The sequence below is a fragment of the Triticum urartu genome, chromosome 6A, assembly GCF_056163025.1.
Source record: "Triticum urartu cultivar PI428250 chromosome 6A, HENAU_Tu73, whole genome shotgun sequence".
Taxonomy (NCBI): Eukaryota; Viridiplantae; Streptophyta; class Magnoliopsida; order Poales; family Poaceae; genus Triticum; species Triticum urartu.
In genome coordinates, this window is record NC_141878.1 from 131,942,301 (window position 1) to 131,967,306 (window position 25,006).

Consider the following 25,006-nt stretch of genomic DNA (forward strand, 5'->3'; position numbering starts at 1 on the left):
TACATTGTCCGGACACCAGGAGGACGTGGGCCTAAGCTACAACTGCCCCACTGCCCAAGTAAGTAATCCCATGGCCAAACACACTGTCCTTTTATTTATCATGACATCATTCTGAAGAATTGCTCTTTGACCAGGACTGGGTAACCAAGGCGAAGCTGATCCGGTGTTCGGCTCTCCTTCCTGAGGGATTGGACAATCCGGTGCTGGAAAAGATGCTCGAGCCGGCACCTTGTCTAGTGCCCTCAAAGGAAGATGAAGGGGGGGGAATAAGGAGGGCGAAAGTGGGCCTCCATCACTATATATTCCAATCGAGGGAATGAGCGCCTCCGCGAGGGAGGATAACCAAGGGGAAGAATCTAACATTCTCTCTCCCCGGGGAAGGAAGAGGAATACCTCTGAAGATCCGGAAGCTAAGGTTTCCAAACGGGAGAAGAAGTCTCCGCCAGAGGGTCCTGCCTCAGAGGGTATTCTGGCCGCACAATGTCCGCATGGGGATCAGCCCTCTACCGAGCTGTAAGTAATCAAAAAGTACTTAATACTTAAGATATCCTATCTTACTTCCAAAGACAATAATCGATGCTTATAAATTGTAGTCCAGATCGCAGCCCTTCTCGACAGAGTTCATCTTCGGGGGATCTTCTTCCCGAGATCATGGAGAGCGAAACGCCTCCCCCGGACTCCCCAACTCAAGAAGCGGGCGACCTTGAAGTGTCGTCGCGAAGGGTATCTCTAGATCCACTAGGGCCAGAGAATAACCCTTTGGCTGCTCGGCATCCCCAGTATCCGGCTCCCGAGGGGAGCGACAACAAGGGTCCGTAAAGTGTGCGGTCGTACGCGCTGAAGGATCTTTTGGGGCAAGCTGTCGTCTCGGAAGCGCATTGTACGCTAATGGGTACGGTGATTGAAAGGATTTCATCTGCTGAAAGCGGTTTGCACGAAGCTTTTATGAGTCTGCCGAAAGGCTTCGAGGTACGTGAAACAATGTATGCCTTTAACAGTACCGCATATGTTAGGTATGCCCATGCAGATAGTAGGCCCTGAGACTCTGGTTGTCATCGGGAACGGCGGCAAACAGAGGATCATAGTCCCAGGTAAGAACCAGATCGCCTTTATGTGCAGGTGGTTGAAGCTCCGGTGGTTAGCCGGACTGATGGTTTTGCCGAACTAAAGCGGCAACTAGATGTGGCAGATGCCAACCTCGTGCTTGTTAACAAGCGGCTTGACAAGGCACGGGGTGAGTGATTTTTTTGGTGATCGTCACGTAATAAGAGTAGCATTATCCCAGTATCGTTAATATGTTGTGACTACAGATGGAGCTGCCACCGTGGAGACCGAGGGAGTCCTGGATTAGGGGGTGTTCGGATAGCCGAACTATACCTTCAAGCCGGACTCTTGGACTATGAAGATACAAGATTGAAGACTCCGTCCCGTGTCCGGAAGGGACTTTCCTTGGCGTGGAAGGCAAGCTTGGCGATACGGATGTTCAGATCTCCTACCATTGTAACCGACTCTATGTAACCCTAACCCTATCTGGTGTCTATATAAACCGGAGGGTTTTAGTCCGTAGGACAACATACACATCAACAATCATACCATAGGCTAGCTTCTAGGGTTTAGCCTCTCTGATCTCGCGGTAGATCAACTCTTGTAATACACATACCATCAATATTAATCAAGCAGGACGTAGGGTTTTACCTCCATCGAGAGGGCCCGAACCTGGGTAAAACTTCGTGTCCCCTGCCTCCTGTTACCATCCGGCCTAGACGCACAGTTCGGGACCCCCTACCCGAGATCCGCCGGTTTTGACACCGACATTGGTGCTTTCATTGAGAGTTCCTCTGTGCCGTCGCCGTCAGGCCCGATGGCTCCTACGATCATCAATGGCGATGCAGTCCAGGGTGAGACCTTTCTCCCCGGACAGATCTTCGTCTTTGGCGGCTTCGCACTGCGGGCCGATTCACTTGGCCATCTAGAGTAGATCGAAAGCTACGCCCCTGGCCGTCAGGTCAGATTCGGAAGTTTAAACTACACGGCAGACATCCGCGGGGACTTGATCTTTGACGGATTCGAACCACTTCCGAGTGCGCCGCACTGTCACGACGAGCATGATCTAGCTCTGCCGCCGAGCAGTGCCCTGGAGGCTGCACCCGCGTCGGCTCCGACCCCTAGTTTGGAGCCGGCCGCGCCAATCGAGGACGGGCGGTTGGACGCTGCCTCAGGGTCTGAGATCCCAACGGCGGTTGAGCCGAACACCAGCCCCATACCCTGCAAGACTCATGACTCCATGGAGCCGGATTCTTCTCCGGACTCCGAACTCTCCACGCCCCTGTCGAGCGAATCCAATTGGACGCCGATCATGGAGTTCACGACCGCAGACGTCTTTCAGCACTCGCCTTTCGGCGATATCCTGAAGTCACTGAAGTCTCTCTCTTTATCAGGAGATCCCTGGCCGGATTACGGTCAGCAAGGTTGGGATTCGGACGATGAAGAAATTCAAAGCCCACCCACCACCCACTTTGTAGCCACTTTTGACAACTTAACCGACATGCTCGACTTTGACTCCGAAGACATCGACGGTATGGATGCCGATGAAGGGGATGATGAAGAACCAGCACCTACTAGGCCCTGGAAAGCCACCTCGTCATATGACATATACATGGTGGACACCCCAAAAGAGGGAGAGGGCGACGGAACAGCAGAGGATGACCCCTCCAAGAAACAGCAAAATCCCGCCAACACAAAAACGGCAATTCCAGCACGGGAGATAATAATACCCCGGAAAGCGCCGAAGAACATCCCCCCGAGCAAGATTTAGCACAGGAGGATGGAGAAACCAGCCCTCATGAAAGAGCGGCCGACAGAGAGGTCGAGGATGATAATTGTATGCCTCCCTCCGAAGACGAGGCAAGCCTCGACGATGACGAATTCGCCGTGCCAGAGGATCCCGTCGAACAAGAGCGTTTTCAACGCAGGCTTATGGCCACGGCAAGAAGCCTCAAGAAAAAACAGCAACAGCTTAAAGCTGATCAAGATCGGCTAGTCAATAGATGGACTGAAGTCCTTGCGGCCGAAGAGCATAAACCTGAACGCCCCTCCAAGTGCTACCCAAAGCGTAGGTTACTACCCCGATAGAGGAGGAAGCACTCGACACGGCCGACAGGCCACCTCGTGGCCGCGACAGAGAGGCCTCATGGCCCTCCACCCAAGCCGCACCCCATACCAAGGCACGGGAATACGCGCCGGACTTACGAGACATGTTGGAGGACAAGACAAGACAAACAAGATCGATCTACGGATCGTGTAGGCACCCCACGGCTCGAGACAACAACCGTCACGCCGGCTACAAATTCGGCAGGGCCGAACACAGTAGACAAAGCTCATTGGAGCTATGTCATGATATCGCCCAATACAGAGCCGCCGCACACCCATTGTGCTTCACAGACGAAATAATGGATCATCAAATCCTCGAGGGTTTCAAACCCGTAAACATCGAATCATATGATGGATGAACAGACCCCGCGGTATGGTCGAGGATTATCTCCTTCATATCCACATGGCCCGCAGCGATGATTTCCACGCCATCAAATACCTCCCACTCAAGCTTAAAGGACCAGCCCGACAGTGGCTTCACAGCCTGCCAACAGGGTCAATCAGGTGTTGGGAGGGCCTGGAAGCCGCATTCCTCGACAATTTCCAGGGCACTTATGTGCGACCCCCATACGCTGACGACCTAAGCCACGTAATTCGGCAGCCAGACGAATCGGCCAGGCAATTCTGGACATGGTTCCTAACAAAGAAAAATCAAATACTCGACTGTCCGGACGCAGAGGCCTTAGCAGCCTTCAAGCATAATATCCACGATGAGTGGCTTGCCCGGCACCTAGGATAGGAGAAGCCGAAATGTATGGCAGCACTCATGGCACTCATGACCCGCTTTTGCGCGGGAGAAGACAGCTGGCTTGCTCGTAGCCACAACATGACCAAGAACCCTAGTCGTTCGGACACCAGGGACATTAGTGGTAGGTCGCGTCGTAACCACCAGAAGCGCCGCATCAACGACGACAATGCTAAGGATATGATAGTTAATGCTGGATTCAGAGGCTCTAAATCCGGTTAATGGAAAAAGTCATTCAAAAGGAATCCTAGGGGCCCGTCCAGCTTGGACCGAATACTCGATCACTTGTGCCAAATACATGGCACCCCCGAAAAGCCAACCAATCACACCAACAGGGACTGTTGGGTGTTCAAGCAGGCAGGCAGATTAAGCGGCGACAATGAAGACAAGGGGTTGCATAGCGATGACGACCAGGAGCCCCGGCCGCCGAACAACAATAGATAGAAGGGTTTTCCCCCACAAGTGCGGACGGTGAACATGATATACGCCACCCACGTCACCAAGAGGGAGCGGAAGCGCGCGTTAAGGGACGTATACACGGTAGAGCCAGTCGCTCCAAAGTTCAACCCATGGTCCTCCTGCCCGATCACCTTTGATCGAAGAGACCATCCCACTAGCATCCGTCATGGCGGATTCGCTGCACTGGTTCTCAACCCAATTATTGACGGATTTCATCTCACTAGAGTCCTTATGGACGGCGGCAGTAGCCTGAACCTGCTTTACCAGGATACAGTGCGGAAAATGGGCATAGATCCCTCGAGGATTAAGCCCACCAAAACGACCTTTAAAGGCGTAATACCAGGTGTAGAGGCCAGCTGCACAGGCTCAGTCACACTTGAAGTGGTCTTCGGATCTCCGGATAATTTCCGAAGCGAGGAGTTAATCTTCGACATAGTCCCGTTCCACAGTGGTTATCATGCACTGCTCGGGCGAACCACATTTGCCAAGTTCAATGCGGTCCCGCACTACGCATACCTTAAGCTCAAGATGCCAGGCCCTAGAGGAGTAATTACGGTCAATGGAAACACCGAACGCTCCCTCCGTACGGAGGAGCACACGGCGGCCCTCGCAGCGGAAGTACAAAGCAGCCTTTCCAGGCAGTTCTCCAGTCCGGCCATTCAACGACCGGACACCGTCAAGCACGCCCGAAGTAACCTACAACAAGACCGCCTGGCACGTTCCGAGCAAGCGTAGCAATTCAGCCCCGACCCCAACCCTCGCAAAAAGGCGACGCCAGTACTTCGCGTCCATAACTACGCTCTGGAGATACCCTGGGCATAGGGGGAGGGGCACCATCACGGCACGCCCAAAACACGGCTTAAACCGCACCAGGGGCTGCCGATTTTTTACTTTTCTCTTACTTTCAGGACTCTACTCTCCGGATGGCCTGTTCGGCAGTTCAACTACTGCACAAACGATGCAAGAACGAGGAAGCAGACAAGCCATGCCGCATTACAGAAATCACAGGTGGTCTCTATCACGAGCAGTATACCTGTTTCGCATACTATTTCGCAGCTTGCCCCTGGAGCAGACATGTTAAATAGTCCAACTTTTCTTTTATCACATTACTTGTATCGTTCTGCTTTGATCGCAGCCATTTTAATGAACAATGCATAGCTTTTGTCTATTTTTTGCATTACCTTTTTTTCCTTAATGACATGTTGCACCCGTACACCTTGGTACGGCCAAAATACGCCAGGGGCTTCAATACCCCTCAACATGGTGTAAGAAGTCCGAACACTTTCACAAGTGCGGCACCCCGAACTTATAGCATTATATGCACCGGCTCCGAATCATGTCTTGGGTCAATAGTTGGGTTTGTCCGGCTCCTATGTTTTGGTGCCTTACGTTCCGCTATATCGGCTAAGGTAGCACTAGGAGAACCACTGCGATTGTGCCCTAGTTGAGCTGGGCCGAGCACCTCAGTGGAGAAAGCTAAAACTGACCGTCATGATGAGGCGAGAGCTGGTCGCTGTTCAAGAGGTCTTTTCGAGTCCTTAAAGACTTATGCCGCTTAGGGCAAGGAGTCTGCTCTGTCCGGCCAAGGCGTGGATAGCGCCCCGAACTCGGTCTTCCGAATACTAGGGGCTTCGCCGAAATTTAAAACTATAGAATTCTATGGCTAAGTGAGAGTGTTCACGCATTATAGTCTGATTGCCTCGTTCGTTGGGCTGAGCGTCTCCCTCGAAGGAGCCAAATATGGGAAAAAGAGCGCCCAGGTTTATCCCCGAACACCCCAGCACTAGCGGCAAGGGGGCAGAAGCCGACGACTCGCCATCTCTCAGTATTGAAAAAAAGCCGCACATAAGGTAATATTTTAAATTCAAGCAGCATTGCTTAGCGCATATGAATAAGTTTTCAGCGCACAGGATAACACGAGCGGGTTTTATTCAAAAAATACATCCTTGGTACATTCATCCGCAACAAGGCGGGCACCCTTCAGAACATCCTTATAATAATTCTCGGGCTTGCGATGCTCTTTCCCCGGCGGTGGCCCGTCCTTCACAAGCTTCTCCGCATCCAGCTTGCCCCAGTGCACCTTAGCACGGGCAAGGGCCCTACGGGCACCTTCGATGCAGACGGAGCGCTTGATGTCTTCAAGCCTCAGACAGGCCTCCACCAGCCGCCGCACCAGCCCAAAATAGCTCCCAGGCAGGGCCCCTCCAGGCCACAGCCGAACTAGGAGGCCCTTCGTGGCCTGTTCGGCCGCCTTGTGGAGCTCGACCAGTTGCTTCAGCTCGTCCCTCAGTGGCACGGGGTGTCCGGCCTCAACGTACTGCGACCAGAACACCTTCTCCGTCGAGCCGCCCTCCTCGGCTCGATAGAATGCGGTGGCATCAGAACACTCCGGGGAAGATCTGCGAATGCTCCTGGAGAGCTCCGGATTCGGGTAAGTAACAGGTAACTAACGTTTATGTGTTTGCTTTGCATAAAGAATGCCTTACCCGCCGCAATCTTCTTCACCTCATCCAACTCCTGGAGGGTCCTCTGGGACTCGGCCTTGGCAGACTTGGCATTCTCTATAGCTGCCGCGAGCTCGGACGCTCGCGTGTTCGAGTCAAGCTCCAAACTCTCATGTTTCTTCATGAGAACCTGGAGCTCTTGTCGCACCTTGCCAACCTCAGCCTCGTACCTCTCCCGCTCGGTGCGCTCCACAGCCGCACTCTTCTCGGCCTCAAGCAGCGCTTGCTTAAGGGTCGCCACCTCAGACGTGGCCCTACAATAGGCATGTCAATCCTATCATTTTTTGCAATTGCACCTTTTTTATATACATATTCAAACAGGGTATTTCTTACCTTCCTTCTCCTCGAGCTGCTTCTTGGCACGCCCGAGCTCTTGCTCGGACTTCTTGGGACTCTGCTTCAGCACGTCAACTTCTGCAGTCAGTGCGGCGGACGCTAGCAGAGAAGCCTGCATACGCATATTGACTCCTTTTGTTAGACTCCTATGAATTCTTTGATCCTCTATTCGGCTTTTCTTCCCGAACGCCCAACAGAGCATCAGGGGCTACTGTCTATGCGGTAACATTATTTGAACATTCTTTACTTACCTCAAAGCCTGTTAAAAGGCTTGTACAAGCTTCAGTCAGTCCGGTTTTGGCGGACTGAACCTTCTGGATCACCGCACTCATAATAGTGCGGTGCCCCTCGTCGATGGAGGCACCTTGGAGCGCCTCCAACATATTGTCCGGCGCCTCCGGTTGGACGGAGGTCACCGGCACGGCAGGCTTGCTCCTCTTGGAAGGAGGTCGCCCGCCGGACTCTGGAACCCTTGAAGATTCCGGAGCTGTGTCTGGCCTTAAGCCGGACTTGGAGCCCTGGGGGGTTTCATCCCCTTTACTCCTGGAGTCTGGGAGGTCGCATTGCGGCACCTCCAGGACCACCTCCTCCCGGCTTGGAACCTGTTGGGACAACACTTCGGTGTCGTCCACAGGGCGGGTGGATGAAGCCGTCAGAAGCGAGTTTACCTCCGACGGATCCAGTGAGCCGCTCGACGATGTGTCAAGCCGGTCTTTAGGTGGGCTGCATAAACACATTCGACGTAAGGGAAAGCTGTGCAATAAACAAATACTATGAGTCGCTCCGGTATCCGGATACTTACGATTTCGCCAGGGGCTTGGCCCTGGGTTGCCACTCCTCTTCGTCGTTGTCGACGTCGGTGGAGCAGTCCGGAGGAAGGGTTTTCCCCTTCTTGGACCCTCCGGCCTCCTCAAAGAGGGCGGCCTTCCTTTTCTTCTCTCCTCCCGCTGGAGGGGGAGAGGTCTCTTCTTCTTCCTCCTCGTCTTCACGAGAGGAAGGCGCTTAGGGACTGTCGGGTGACGAGTCCGACACCTCCTGGTGTCGGGCACTCTTTCGAGTCCCCGTGGCCCTTTTCGTGGCCTTCTTCTCCGGCACCACATAGGGCGCCGGAACTAGCAACTTCGCCAAGCGAGCGTCCGCCGGGCCTTCGGGCGAAGGAGCTGGATAGTTGATCTATCCGGACGCACCTCCCAATCCTATCAAAGATAAGGGAGCTTAGACCCCGCATAGAGTCAAACTGTGAAAAACTAGTACCTTGTAAAAAGACAAAAACAGCTTACCGCCAGAGCGTGGTGCTGAGCACTGAATCCGCGATCCTCGGCAGCGGATGCAGGAGCCTCGGCGCCCTTGAAAAGCATCCTCTAGGCATCTTCGTACATCGTGTCGAAGAGCCTGTTAAGAGTTTGATGCTGCGCTGGGTCGAACTCCTAAAGGTTGAAGGCCCGTCGTTGACACGGGAGGATCAGGCGGATGAGCATAACCTGGACTACATTGACAAGCTTGAGCTTCTTGTCCACCAGGGTTTGGATGCATGTTTGGAGTCCGGTCAGCTCTCCTTTTTTACCCCACGATAGGCCGGTCTCCTTCCAGGAGGTGAGCCGCGTAGGGGGTCCGGACCGAAACTCGGGGGGTGCGACCCATTCGGGGTCGCACGGCTCGGTGATGTAGAACCACCCCGACTGCCACCCCTTCAAGGTCTCCACAAAGGAGCCCTCGAGCCACAGGACGTTGGCCATCTTGCCAACCATGGCGCCGTCGCACTCCGCCTGTCTGTCGCGCACCACCTTCGGCTTGACGTTGAAGGTCTTTAGCCATAAGCCGAAATGGGGGCGGATGCGGAGGAAAGCCTCGCACACGATGATAAATGCCGAGATGTTGAGGACGAAGTTCGGGGCCAGATCGTGGAAATCCAGGCCGTAGTAGAACATGAGCCCCTGGACAAATGGATGCAGAGGGAAGCCCAGTCCGCGGAGGAAATGGGGGAGAAATACCACCCTCTCATGGGGCCTAGGAGTGGGTATGAGCTGCCCCTTTTCGGGGAGTCGGTGCGCGATGTCGCTGGCCAGATATCCGGCCTTCCTCAGCTTTTTTATGTGTCCCTCCGTGACGGAGGAGACCATCCACTTGCCTCCCGCTCCGGACATGACTGGAGAAGGTCGAGGTGGTAGTGCGGACTTGGGCGCTGGAGCTCGAGTGCGCAAGAATGGATAGGCAGAGGAGGAAGAAGGCGTGGGTGAAAAGGTGGATCCTTATCCCCTTATATGGGCGTACGCGATTATGTGTCCCCACCAGCCTGATAAAACTTGCTTATCTCCAAGCGTCGTAATCAAAGGCGCGGTTGGGTTACCCACGCCCGCATTGATGAGAATCCCGAAATGAGGGGGCACGGTCTCTGCTTAAACAAGACGTGCCAAGGAAACCGCCTCGCACAACGCACTGAGGTGGGATAATTAAATGGATAAAGGCTTGGCTGTGGCGTGTCGCACCACGGAATACGTCAGTAGATTAGATTTGTGTCAATATTATTATCCTCTCTATGGCAATATGTGGAAACTTATTTTGCAGAGCCAGACACTATCTTTGTGTTCAAGATCTTCTATGAAGTATTTGGAGGAGGAACCCGCCTTGCAATGCCGAAGACAATTTGCGCGCCGGACTCGTCGTCATTGAAGCCTGGTTCAGGGGCTACTGAGGGAGTCCTGGATTAGGGGGTGTTCGGATAGCCGAACTATACCTTCAAGCCAGACTCCTGGACTATGAAGATACAAGATTGAAGACTCCGTCCCATGTCCGGAAGGGACTTTCCTTGGCGTGGAAGGCAAGCTTGGTGATACGGATGTTCAGATCTCCTACCATTGTAACCGACTCTATGTAACCCTAACCCTATCCGGTGTCTATATAAACCAGAGGGTTTTAGTCCATAGGACAACATACACATCAACAATCATACCATAGGCTAGCTTTTAGGGTTTAGCCTCTCTGATCTCGTGGTAGATCAACTCTTGTAATACCCATACCATCAATATTAATCAAGCAGGACGTAGGGTTTTACCTCCATCGAGAGGGCCCGAACCTAGGTAAAACTTCGTGTCCCCTGCCTCCTGTTACGATCCGGCCTAGACGCACAGTTCGGGACCCCCTACCCGAGATCCGCCGGTTTTGACACCGACAGAGACCCTTCGGGCGGAGCTTGCCCGAGCCAAGGAGCAAGTAAGGAGTAGCAATGCGGCCGCTTTAAAGGCGGCCGAAGAGTTAAGGGCCGAACAGGCCGTGCATTGCGAGAGCAAGGAAAAAAATAGCCAAGATGGATGTGTAGAGTTAAAAGATGCTGCTGACCGTTACCGGCTTCTAGAAGAAGAAGACCGGGCGAAGGCGACGGACCAGGAGAAGGCTATAACACCCTCGATGCGGCTATATCTCCCACGTGTCGAAGCACGACTTAGAGGCATAACCGCATTGAAAGCAATGTCGCAAGTGAGGTAATCTTCACACATCCCATGTAATACATAAGGGAAAGAGATACATAGTTGGCTTACAATCGCCACTTCACACAATTACATGAATAAAGCATTACATCATCCAAATACAATCAAGGCCCGACTACGGAGCCAAAATAAAAGAAGAACCCCAAATGCGACAAAGGTCCCCGATCGACCCCAACTGGGCTCCACTAGTGATCAACTAGAACGAAACAACACAAAGGACAAGATCTTCATCGAGCTCCTCCTGAGCTTGGTTGCGTCATCTGCACGGTCTCATCGACACCTGCAAGCTGGTTTTGGAAGTATCTGTGAGCCACAGGGACTCAGCAATCTCGCACCCTCGCGATCAAGACTATTTAAGCGTATGGGTAAGGTAAAGGTATGAGGTGGAGTTGCAGCAAGCGACTAGCATATATGGTGGCTAACATACGCAAATGAGAGCAAGAAGAGAAGGCAAAGCACGATCAAGAAAGTATGATCAAGAAGTGATCCTAAACAACCTACGTCAAGCATAACTCCAACACCGTGTTCACTTCCCGGACTCCGCCGGAAAGAGACCATCACGGTAACACATGCTGTTGATTCAATTTAATTAAGTTAAGGTTCAAGTTATCTACAACCGGATATTAACAAATTCCCATCTGCCCACAACCGCGGGCACGGCTTTCGAAAGTTCCAATCCCTGCAGGGGTGTCCCAACTTAGCCCATCACAAGCTCTCACGGTCAACGAAGGAATAGACCTCCACCCGAGACATTCCGATCAGACTCGGTATCCCGGTACAACAAGACATTTCGACAGGGTAAAACTAAACCAGCAACACCGCCCGAATGTGCCGACAAATCCCGATAGGAGCTGCACATATCTCTTTCTCAGGCACACTCAGATTGTCCTAGGTACGGGCAAGCCAGCCCAGAGTTGCCCCTGGTGGCCACCGACAGCTGACAGGTTGGACCAACACTCAGAGGAGCACTGGCCCGGGGGGGGGGGGGTAAAATAATGATGACCCTTGGGCGCGCGACCCCCAAGGGAAAAGAAAAAGGCTAGGTGGCAAATGGTAAAACCAATGTTGGGCATTGCTGGAGAAGCTTTACTTAAGGCAAACTCTCAAGGGGTTCCCATTATAGCCCAACCGCGTAAGGGACGCAAAATCCGGGAACATAACACCGATATGACGGAAACTAGGGCGGAAAGAGTGGAACAAAACACCAGGCATAAGGCCGAGCCTTCCACCCTTTACCAAGTATATAGGTGCATTAATTAAATAAGATATATTGTGATATCCCAACAAGTAAATAAATGTCCCAACAAGGAACGCCTCCAATCTTCACCTGCAACTAGTAACACTATAAGAGGGGCTGAGCAAAGCGGTAACATAGCCAATCAACGGTTTGCTAGGACATGGGGGGTTAAGGGTTTGACATGGCAATTTGGGAGGCTGACAAGCAAATGGTAGGCATCGTAGCATTGGCATAGCAAAAGAGCGAGCAAACTAGCATAGCAAAGATAGTAGTGATTTCGACGGTATGATCATCTTGCCTGAAATCCCGCAAGGAAGAAGAACGAGTCCATGAAGAAGATAAACGGACGTAGACGAACGGATCCTCACAAACTCGACGTTAACGGAACCAACCCGAAGAAGCAACACCGGAAAGAAGCAAACAACATAGTAAACAACCATGACATGAACATGGCAGGATGCACAATCAAGTATGATGCATGTCCGGTTTAAGTATGCATGGCATGGCAAAGTGCACAAACAATCCTACAAATTAAGTGGAGCTCAATATGCATCGGGATGCATATTGACAAAACACCACATCAATTATTTAGTTCTCTCTCGTTTATGTACCCCAACAATATTAAATGTTGATTAACATGGCAAGAGGGTGAAGCAAATGTAAACTACCTATCTAGTCAAGGTTAAATGAGGTCGGAAGCAACGAACAACAATTTCGGAAACTCCTCATATGCATATATTAGGTTTGGTACTGTTCTGCCCTAAACATTATTTTAGAGTTGTTAAACATGCAAGATGAGTGCACCATATTAAACTAGGCATTTTCTACCCCAATTACATATAAAGATTATTAAAATCGGAGTTACGGTTATTTAGTTATGAATTAAATCATTTTAACATGGCATAGGAGCAAATTAATGCAAACAACATTTTTTAACATTTCAAACATAGATGAAAGTTGGATATTATTAATCTACACAAAATTCTGAGCAAGTTTCATATGTAAAACATTTTAATCCGATGCACGGTTAGTGAGTTATTAAATGCATGAACTAGGGGGACTATTCTGCAAAACTGGCGATCTCTGGATAAATAGGAAAAACGTTCAGGCAGAAAAAAATATAGAGCTGGGCCGAAACTGGCCGGCCCAACGAGAGAGAGAAAAAAAAGGAGGGGCGGTGGCCTCACCCAAGTGGGCTCGGCCCAGGAAGGGAGGGAGAGGCAGGCCGAGGGAGGCCGGCTGGAGCTAGGCCGAAGGCGGGGCGCTGGCCCACGCGGGGGTGAGGTCAACGGGCAAGGGGAGCGAGCGGCTCCTCTGCTCGCTCCCGAGCGGTCATGGCGGCGGCGCACGACAGGGCCGGCTAGGGTGGAGGTCAGGGACGACGGAACGGGCAGATCAGGCCGGGAACTGGTGGATCCGGCCCTCGGCGGCGGAGGACGGTGTACTAGGCGACCCGAGGCTACATGGCGGGGTTGCCCTGCGAAGAAGAGAGAGAAAGGACATGAGAGAGAGCACGGGGAGGACGGGAAGAAGGCCAGACGGCGAGGCTCTCGCCTGAGAGATCAGCGGCGGCGACACAGCGGGACCCGGCGACGAGCTGCATCATCGAGGGGATCCTCCCCTCGAGCGGAACCTGAAGCGAGCGCGGTGGCGGGGATCCGGGCCTGCGCGGGTCTCAGATGGGTTCGGCGGGCCACGGCGAAGTGGGGCGGCACGCAGGCTGAGGTGGCAGGCGCCGATTGGGTGAGGGCGGCGATGTGATGATGTGGCGGCCTGCTATTGGCCGGAGCGACGTGGCGGGAGGCGGCGGACGCGTCCGGCGGCGGAGTGGACATGTCCGGCGGCGCTGAGGGAGGAGTTTTAGGGTTTCAGGGAAAAGATCCGAAAACAAAAATGAAGGGGTCTATTTATAGAGGTAGAGGGAGCTAGGAAGCTCCAAATGAGGTGCGGTTTTAGGCCACGCGATCGTGATTGAACGACCGAGATGATGGAGCAGAGTTAGGTGGGTTTTGGGCCAAAATGGAAGGGTGTTGGGCTGCAACACACACGAGACCTTCTCGGTCCCTCGGTTAACCGTTGGAGTATCAAACGAAGTCCAAATGATACGGAACTTGACAGGCGGTCTACCGGTAGTAAACCAAGGCCACTTGACAAGTCTCGGTCCAATCCGGAAATGTTTAATCCCCACACAAGAAAGAAAGGTAGAAATGACCACCGGAGGAGAACGGAACGCCGGATTGCAAAATGGACAACGGGGAAAATGCTCGGGCCATGAGACGAACACGTATGCGAATGGAATGCACATGATGACATGATATGCAATGCATGACACACAAGCAACGACAAGGCAACACCAGCGAATAACTGAACGACACCTGGCACATCGGTCTCGGGGCGTTACAACACTCCACCACTACGAGAGGATCTCGTCCCGAGATCTAGAATGGCACCGGAGGGAAAAATGGAAGAGAAAGAGAAGAGGTAAAACAAATTGCTTCTTTGACAAACGAGTGAAACCAAAGAACCTTGAAAAAGGTTAAGCCATTTCGAGAAAAGAATACAACGAAGATGAACGAAGTTGAAAACACTCCGTTAGAAAAGAGGGACAAAGAACATTGCGAAAAAACCTTGGGGTTGAAGGGCAAGATATATATTGAAAACACTCCGGTTAAAGAAGGGGATCAAGGAAGTCCAAATTCGGGCAGCACTCCGGTTGAAATGAAAATAATTGAATAAGAACTTGATAAGGAGATAGAACTTGAAAAGAGGGCACGACACTCCGGTTAAATGGACAATCATGAAAAGAACATGATCTTAGAGAAACGAGTTGATAGGTTTGAAAGAGCGACATCACAATGCCTCCGGAACGAAAGAATAGAATAAAGATAATTGGAATAGGAGAAATGAGGAGAAAATTCCAACTACTGCCAAAAGAGGTTGAGAAGGCATCCTTAGGAGAAGGGTCGAACTGAGTTGTTGGAACACCAACAACGAAAAGATAGGCTTGAAGTGGGCTTATGGAAAACATCTCAAAACCAAGAGGTGAAAATCTGCCACTAACGGAAACGATATATTGGATTGATATCGACAAGGAGACGAGAAACTTATTTCACCAGGAGGGTAGATGAAAAACTTGGATCATATATGAGCACCATAAGTAGCAACAATCCTTAGGGAAGGCTTTAGGTGAAATATAACCCGAGATAATTCCAATGACGAGATTGATGGATTTAAAATATCTCATTCATGACAACATGTGAATCATGAAACATGAATTCAAATTATCAAGAATGACATAATACGACCTCGAATGGAACGGTTAAAGAATTGCACTCCAGATTGCACGATGAAGAATGCTTGAGCTTCTTAAAAGAATCTCGATGAAAACTTTGAGAAGGAATTAAATCCTTGATGAACCAACATGTAGAACCTTGATGAAGTACTCCGGTAAACAAAAGGATGCTCAAACGAAAGGCAAGAGAAGATGGCAACACAAGGTGAAGACTTGCAAAGATTTAGATGAATCTCCGTGGTGATATAATTGCGAGAGGTAGGAACTCCGGGAAAAAAAATAAGATAAACAATTGAGACCAAGAATTTTGATGAGCCTCCGGAATCATTAGGATGAAACAAGAATAAGAATTACATTATGCTTATCCATCACCAATTTAAATTGATGACAATCAACGGATTTGGCACACTACTCATTCTCGTAGAAAGGATTAAGAGAGATATCGCATAAACTCGAGAAAATCTTCAACGAACCATCAGTAGGATAGAAACAACGAATAAATTGATATGATAAGAAAGAAGAAGAAATCTTGAACGAACCCACCGTAAGAATTGAAAACGATCGAAGTAGGGGTGCATCACCGGTAAGAATTAGCAAATGAACGAAGGTGCTTGAGAGAATTTAGATATATGAGAATGTAGCGATCACGAGCTGATAAGAGAATACTTGAATGATGCGCCAGTAAGATTTGGAGAAAGATAAGTGAAAACTGGAATGGATAAATCTTATTTGATGAACTCCGGATAATCAAACTAAGAAGACACTTGAATTACTCCGGATGGGTGAGAAAGAATTCTGACAATCGAAAACAATTATGAGAGGATTGCAACAATCTCGAATGATGAAACTTGAAGAGAATGGAGCAAGGTTGAAAGAAGAATCTTCTTCGGTCTTCCAAACTGAGAATGACGACGAGAAATGCCATCATGACTTATTTAGGCACTCCGGAAGAATCAAAAGTGAAGAGATTGAGTCCATGATGAAAATAATTTGAACGATCTAGGAGATGGCATTTGACTGATGATAACTCATTCTTACGTCAAACTTCGAAAGGAAATTTCTGAGGATAGCTCCGGGAAAATAGAAGAGTGAGGTAAGATCCTGGGAAAAGACCTGTGGGTTAGGGCCCACTCAAAATAAGCACCGTTGAAAAGATTTAAAAGAGAGAAAGCACCGGTTGAATTAAATGACTTGAATGAGATAACAACCTCGAGATATCTTCAGCACTCCGAAACAAATGAATAGCAAGGAGTGGATGATTAAGAGGTGCACCGGTATGAGAAGGTATTTGAAACGAGGAAAAAGAATATGATCAACAAAACTTGACTTGAAACCACCGGAGATGAAAAGAATGAAGAATGACGAACTAGATGCTCCGTTAGAATCTTCATGAGAATCCCCGGATAAGAATATTGACGGAAAGAATGGAGAGACTTCACATGAATAGGATGGACACTTGATTACGAAATCTGAGTCCTTGAATAAAAAGGGTGGGAGGGTGGGAAAAACAAATGCAACTTGAAATGGATGAAATGAACACCGTTGAGAAGAACTGATACTTGAACTTGTGAATGTTGAAGTGAACGGATCCACTTGAGGAGAAGCACATCGGTGAAAAGGATTGACATGACAATCTCCATTATCATGACGGATTAGTATTCACATAGAAGTATGAGAACACCACTTGGAAAAGGTATGGAATCAACATTTGACTTCGAAGCAACTCGAATACCACAACTCAAAACAAAACAAAGGATTGGCTTGCAGAATCAGCCAGAACAAACATATGATAAAGATTTCGCCCGAAGTTTTCGTGGTGGGGCCTACACGGGCTCGATCGTACAGCACCATCATGTACAAGGCAGTGCACATGACATACGAAGCGTCCCCGAGTCGGCATAGCCAAGGACTCTTTAAGACACAACGAGACCACTGTAAAACCGACCGTGAATAGGCGGACCACTAGACGTCGAACCCCAATTTCATACCATACATCTGTCGGAAAGATATCCTAAGAGCTACTTGAATTCCCACCTATGAAACTCCCGAAATTTTCCGGTTATGCAATCAGGTGTTGGGGATACAGGGGAAGCATAATATCTCACCCAAACTAGCAAATCCTACATCCAGCTGTATCCATCCTTCAACACATAACCAAGAAACCTTTGGAAATCATCTACCTCAACCTTCGAAAAGCATCCGTTATACAAGTTATGGCGATACTCCCGAACTCCCGCCCCAGTACTGGGTGGCGTTGAGGTTATCTCACCAACGAACTGCATAAAAGAGATTTTCGATGTCGGCGTACTAAACTCAGGTATTCCAGAACTGCAACGATAAAATTATGACGACAACACCTCAGAGCTCAACTCCCCGGGACACTTCCACAAAACCCCTGACAGGAGGCACCAAGACAATGTTCTCATCATAAAACCATCGGAACGATTCCAAGATACCCGCGTGATCCTAAAAAAAATTAGTGAAATTTGAGAAGAGAAGAGTCAAAACTCTACGTCAGGATGCCTTACCGGAGCGATGAGGAGACTGGGAAGTAAAAAGAATTCCTAAACTCTCCGATATATAATTCCTAAATGACTCAAAACATTTTTCTACACACAACTCGGCCGCTAATAACGATCAAGCAATGGGGCTCCTAAGGTCGGGGAAGGCTCTGATACCAACTTATAACACCCTCGATGCGGCTATATCTCCCACGTGTCGAAGCACGACTTAGAGGCATAACCGCATTGAAAGCAATGTCGCAAGTGAGGTAATCTTCACACATCCCATGTAATACATAAGGGAAAGAGATACATAGTTGGCTTACAATCGCCACTTCACACAATTACATGAATAAAGCATTACATCATCCAAATACAATCAAGGCCCGACTACGGAGCCAAAATAAAAGAAGAACCCCAAATGCGACAAAGGTCCCCGATCGACCCCAACTGGGCTCCACTAGTGATCAACTAGAACGAAACAACACAAAGGACAAGATCTTCATCGAGCTCCTCCTGAGCTTGGTTGCGTCATCTGCACAGTCTCATCGACACCTGCAAGATGGTTTTGGAAGTATCTGTGAGCCACAGGGACTCAGCAATCTCGCACCCTCGCGATCAAGACTATTTAAGCGTATGGGTAAGGTAAAGGTATGAGGTGGAGTTGCAGCAAGCGACTAGCATATATGGTGGCTAACATACGCAAATGAGAGCGAGAAGAGAAGGCAAAGCACGATCGAGAAAGTATGATCAAGAAGTGATCCTAAACAACCTACGTCAAGCATAACTCCAACACCGTGTTCACTTCCCGGACTCCGCCGGAAAGAGACCATCACGGTAACACACGCTGTTGATTCAATTTAATTAAGTTAAGGTTCAAGTTATCTACAACCGGATATTAACAAATTCCCATCTGCCCATAACCGCGGGCACGGCTTTCGAAAGTTCCAATCCCTGCAGGGCTGTCCCAACTTATCCCATCACAAGCTCTCACGGTCAACGAAGGAATAGACCTCCACCCGAGACATTCCGATCAGACTCGGTATCCCGGTACAACAGGACATTTCTACAGGGTAAAACTAAACCAGCAACACCGCCCGAATGTGCCGACAAATCCCAATAGGAGCTGCACATATCTCTTTCTCAGGGCACACTCAGATTGTCCTACGTACGGGCAAGCCAGCCCAGAGTTGCCCCTGGTGGCCACCGGCAGCTGACAGGTTGGAGCAACACTCAGAGGAGCACTGGCCCGGGGGGGGGGGTAAAATAATGATGACCCTTGGGCGCGCGACCCCCAAGGGAAAAGAAAAAGGCTAGGTGGCAAATGGTAAAACCAATGTTGGGCATTGCTGGAGAAGCTTTACTTAAGGCGAACTGTGAAGGGGTTCCCATTATAGCCCAACCGTGTAAGGGACGCAAAATCCGGGAACATAACACCGATATGACGGAAACTAGGACGGCAAGAGTGGAACAAAACACCAGGCATAAGGCCGAGCCTTCCACCCTTTACCAAGTATATAGATGCATTAATTAAATAAGATATATTGTGATATCCCAACAAGTAAATAAATTTCCCAACAAGGAACGCCTCCAATCTTCACCTGCAACTAGTAACGCTATAAGAGGGGCTGAGCAAAGCGGTAACATAGCCAATCAATGGTTTGCTAGGACATGGGGGGCTAAGGGTTTGACATGGAAATTTGGGAGGTTGACAAGCGAATGGTAGGCATCATAGCATTGGCATAGCAAAAGAGCGAGCAAACTAGCATAGCAAAGATAGTAGTGATTTCGAGGGTATGATCATCTTGCCTGAAATCCCGCAAGGAAGAAGAACGAGTCGATGAAGAAGATAAACGGACGTAGACGAACGGATCCTCACAAACTCGACGTTAAGGGAACCAACCCGAAGAAGCAACACCGGAAAGAAGCAAACAACATAGTAAACAACCACGACATGAACATGGCAGGATGCACAATCAAGTATGATGCATGTCCGGTTTAAGTATGCATGGCATGGCAAAGTGCACAAACAATCCTACAAATTAAGTGGAGCTCAATATGCATCGGGATGCATATTGACAAAACACCACATCAATTATTTAGTTCTCTCTCGTTTATGTACCCCAACAATATTAAATGTTGATTAACATGGCAAGAGGGTGAAGCAAATGTAAACTACCTATCTAGTCAAGGTTAAATGAGGCCGGAAGCAACGAACAACAATTCCGGAAACTCCTCATATGCATATATTAGGTTTGGTACTGTTCTGCCCTAAACATTATTTTAGAGTTGTTAAACATGCAAGATGAGTGCACCATGTTAAACTAGGCATTTTTCTACCCCAATTACATATAAATATTATTAAAATCGGAGTTACGGTTATTTAGTTATGAATTAAATCATTTTAACATGGCATAGGAGCAAATTAATTCAAACAACATTTTTTAACATTTCAAACATAGATGAAAGTTGGATATTATTAATCTACACAAAATTATGAGCAAGTTTCATATGTAAAACACTTTAATCCGATGCACGGTTAGTGAGTTATTAAATGCATGAACTAGGGGGACTATTCTGCAAAACTGGCGATCTCTGGATAAATAGGAAAAGCGTTCAGGCAGAAAAAAATATAGAGCTGGGCCGAAACTGGCTGGCCCAACGAGAGAGAGAAAAAAAAGGAGGGGGCGGTGGCCTCACCCAAGTGGGCTCAGCCCAGGAAGGAAGGGAGAGGCAGGCCGAGGGAGGCCGGCTGGAGCTGGGCCGAAGGCGGGGCGCTGGCCCGCGCGGGGGTGAGGTCAACGGGCAAGGGGAGCGAGCGGCTCCTCTGCTCGCTCCCGAGCGGTCATGGCGGCGGCGCACGACAGGGCCGGCGAGGGTGGAGGTCAGGGACGACGGAACGGGCAGATCAGGCCGGGAACTGGTGGATCCGGCCCTCGGCGGCGGAGGACGGTGTACTAGGCGACCCGAGGCTACATGGCGGGGTTGCCCTGCGAAGAAGAGACAGAGAGGACATGAGAGAGAGCACGGGGAGGACGGGAAGAAGGCCAGACGGCGAGGCTCTCGCCTGAGAGATCAGCGGCGGCGACACAGCGGGCCCCGGCGACGAGCTGCATCATCGAGGGGCTCCTCCCCTCGAGCGGAACCTGAAGCGAGCGAGGTGGCGGGGATCCGGGCCTGCGCGGGTCTCAGATGGGCTCGGCGGGCCACGGCAAAGTGGGGCGGCGCGCAGGCTGAGGTGGCGGGCGCCGATTGGGTGAGGGAGGCGATGTGATGATGTGGCGGCCTGCTATTAGCCGGAGCGACGTGGCGGGAGGCGGCGGACGCGTCCGGCAGCGGAGTGGACATGTCCGGCAGTGCTGAGGGAGGAGTTTTAGGGTTTCAGGGAAAAGATCCGAAAACGAAAATGAAGGGGTCTATTTATAGAGGTAGAGGGAGCTAGGAAGCTCCAAATGAGGTCCGGTTTTCGGCCACGCGATCGTGATCAAATGACCGAGATGATGGAGCAGAGTTAGGTGGGTTTTGGGCCAAAATGGAAGGGTGTTGGGCTGCAACACACACGAGGCCTTCTCGGTCCCTCGGTTAACCGTTGGAGTATCAAACGAAGTCCAAATGATACGGAACTTGACAGGCGGTCTACCGGTAGTAAACCAAGGCCGCTTGACAAGTCTCGGTCCAATCCGGAAATGTTTAATCCCCACACAAGAAATAAAGGTAGAAATGACCACCGGAGGAGAACGGAACGCCGGATTGCAAAACGGACAACGGGGAAAATGCTCGGGCCATGAGACGAACACGTATGCGAATGGAATGCACATGATGACATGATATGCAATGCATGACACGCAAGTAATGACAAGGCAACACCAGCGAATAACTGAACGACACCTGGCACATCGGTCTCGGGGCGTTACAAAGGCCCGGGTGGCCGCCAAGGAAGCCCGCTCCAAAATTAGAGTGACGAAGGAGGAGCTGAATCAGGCTGCAGATATCGTGTCTGGGAAGCCCTTCTTGTTGCGGATTAAGTTCGGAGATCCGAAATATGCTCCTCTGGTCTGGCTATGTAGTTCTGCGGACGCGTACATGGATTTGGCTGCAAATGCTGCTGACGCGGCCGAGTACTTCAAGGATCAGAAAGGTCCCGAAGTGGAAAAGCTGTTCTGGTCGCAGTTTCACGCTCTAGTCCGTCCGTTGCTGCTGAATGAGCTATTGACCGGTTGGGCCAAGCTCCGTAGGTTGTTTGTCCTTGCCATGAGGTCCATTGTGGATCACCTGTGGCCGGGAGGGCCAAGGACGGGTAGCTACTTTAGCTTAGTGCAACAATTCCTTGAGGCTGTGCCATGCATCGATGCTGTAAAGAGATCAACGTGCATAGAAGGTGCACGGATGGCCCTTGCCCGTGTCAAAACATACTTGGCGGAGATGGACGCCACCACTGTTGCGGCATAGGGTTCGGCTATAGGCCGAGTTGCTGCCAAGCACTACTTTGAAGAACTCCTTGAAGGTGCTCGTTTGATAGAGGCCCAGTGCTCGAAGAATATTATTTTCTAGTGACATGTAGTCCATTGTACAAACAATGTTTCTCTGAATTAATCAAGGTTGTATTTATAATTTTGCCCGAAAGTACTATGATGCCTCATGTGCGGACGTTTATGTATATATGTATATAACCTGAAAGTTTGCAGTCGTCAGCTTCCGCCCCCACGCATATAATGCGGAGGTGTTTGCAAAAGATGCATATCCACACTTGATCCAACGTCTTGGTACGTTAAGGAGGTGATAGCGTAGCTAACGAGGCAATCGGACTATATTGCTTTAACACTTTCACTTAGCCATAGGAGTTTGACAGTGGGGCTACTATATAGCCCCTGGTACTTCTGCACTCATCCAAATACGGTGCGCGTACGTACATGACCGGGAAACGGCCTGATGTCTACTACACAACCTTCTTCTTGTAGACGTTGTTGGGCCTCAAAGTGCAGAGGTTTGTAGGACAGTAGAAAATTTCCCTAAGTGGATGACCTAAGGTTTATCAATCCGTAGGAGGCATAGGATGAAGATGGTCTCTCTCAAGCAACCCTACAACCAAATAACAAAGAGTCCCTTGTGTCCCCAACACACCCAATACAATGGTAAATTGTATAGGTGCACTAGTTCGACGAAGAGATGGTGATAGAAGTGCAATATGGATAGTAGATAAAGGTATTTGTAATCTGAAATCATAAAAACAGCAAGGTAACTATTGATAAAAGTGAGCGTAAACGGTATTGCAATGCGTTGAAACAAGGCCTAGGGTTCATACTTCCGCTAGTGCAAGTTCCCTCAACAACACTAACATAATTGGATCACGTAACTATCCCTCAACATGCAACAAAGAGTCACTCCCAAGTCACTAATAGCGTAGAACGAACAAAGAGATTATGGTAGGGTACGAAACCACCTCAAAGTTATTCTTTCCAATCAATCCGTTGGGCTATTCCTATAAGTGTCACAAACAGCCCTAGAGTTCGTACTAGAATAACACCTTAAGACACAAATCAACCAAAACCCTAATGTCACCTAGATACTCCAATGTCACCTCAAGTATCCGTGGGTATGATTATACGATATGCATCACACAATCTCAGATTCATCTATTCAACCAACACATAGAACCTCAAAGAGTGCCCCAAAGTTCCTACCGGAGAATCACGACGAAAACGTGTGCCAACCCCTATGCATAGGTTCATGGGCGGAACCCGCAAGTTGATCACCAAAACATACATCAGGTGAATCACGTGGTATCCCATGTTCACCACGGATGCGCACGGCAAGACATACATCAAGTGTTCTCAAATCTTTAAAGACTCAATCAGATAAGATAACTTCAAAGGGGAAACTCAATCCATTACAAGAGAGTAGAGGCGGGAGAAAACATCAGAGGATCCAACTATAATAGCAAAGTTCGCGATACATCAAGACCGTACCACCTCAAGAACACGAGAGAGAGAGAGAGATCAAACACATAGTTACTGGTACATACCCTCAGCCCCGAGGGAGAACTACTCCCTCCTCGTCATGGAGAGCACCGGGATGATGAAGATGGCCACCGGAGAGGGATTGCCCCCTCCGGCAGGGTGCCGGAACGGGTCTAGATTGGTTTTCGGTGGCTACAGAGGCTTCTGGCGGCGGAACTCCCGATCTATTGTCTGTTCTGGAAGTTTTAGGATACCTAGGTATAGATGGGTGTAGGAAGTACATCGGTGGAGCTTCGGGGGGCCCACGAGGCAGGGGCGCACCCTAAGGGGGTGGGCGCGCCCCCACCGTCGTGGGCACCTCCCTTCTCTCCAGACGTGGGGTCCAAGTCCATCCGGTAGCTTTCCTTCCAAAAATAACTTCTCCAGTTGATTTCGTTCCGTTTCGACTCCGTTTGATATTCCTTTTCTTCGAAACACTGAAATAGGCAAAAAAGGCAGATCTGGGCTGGGCCTCTGGTTAATAGGTTAGTCCCAAAAATAATATAAAATTGGATAATAAAGCCCAATATTGCCCAAAATAGTAGATAACATAGCATGGAGCAATCAAAAATTATAGATACGTTGGAGACGTATCAAGCATCCCAAAGCTTAATTCCTGCTCGTCCTCGAGTAGGTAAATGATAAAAGAAAGAATTTTTGATGTGGAATGCTAATTGGCATAATTTCAATGCAATTCTTCTTAATTGTGGTATGAATATTCAGATCCGAAAGATTCAAGACAAAAGTTCATATTGACATCAAAATGATAATACTTCAAGCATACTAACTAAGCAATTATGTCTTCTCAAAATTACATGGCCAAAGAAAGTTCATCCCTACAAAATCATATAGTTTAGTCATGTTTCATTTTCATCACACAAGAATGCTCTCATCATGCACAACCCTGATGACAAGCCAAGCAATTGTTTCATACTTTAGTAATCTCAAACTCATAAACTTTCCAGGTGGTTGTTCATTCCTTGGATATTTTTAGCAAAAAGCATGGGTCGGATGAAGCCTCGGTCTCCTCTGATGTTTACGTCATGCTTAATGGATATGCGTTTCGGTTTGTACTGGAGGATGATTTTGTCCCCGATGCTGACTTCATGCCGCGGATTTGGGAAAACCATGATGATGGACATAATGACGGTGCTAACGGGGATGAAGATATGCCAGATAGGGATGCGAACAAGAGAACAAAAAGTGTCCAGTCCGTTGGTGAAAATGCAGTGTCTGGAGCTCACACAGGTTCCAATGTTCCCATGCAGACTACTCATGCGGGCTTTCAGAATGCTACAGTT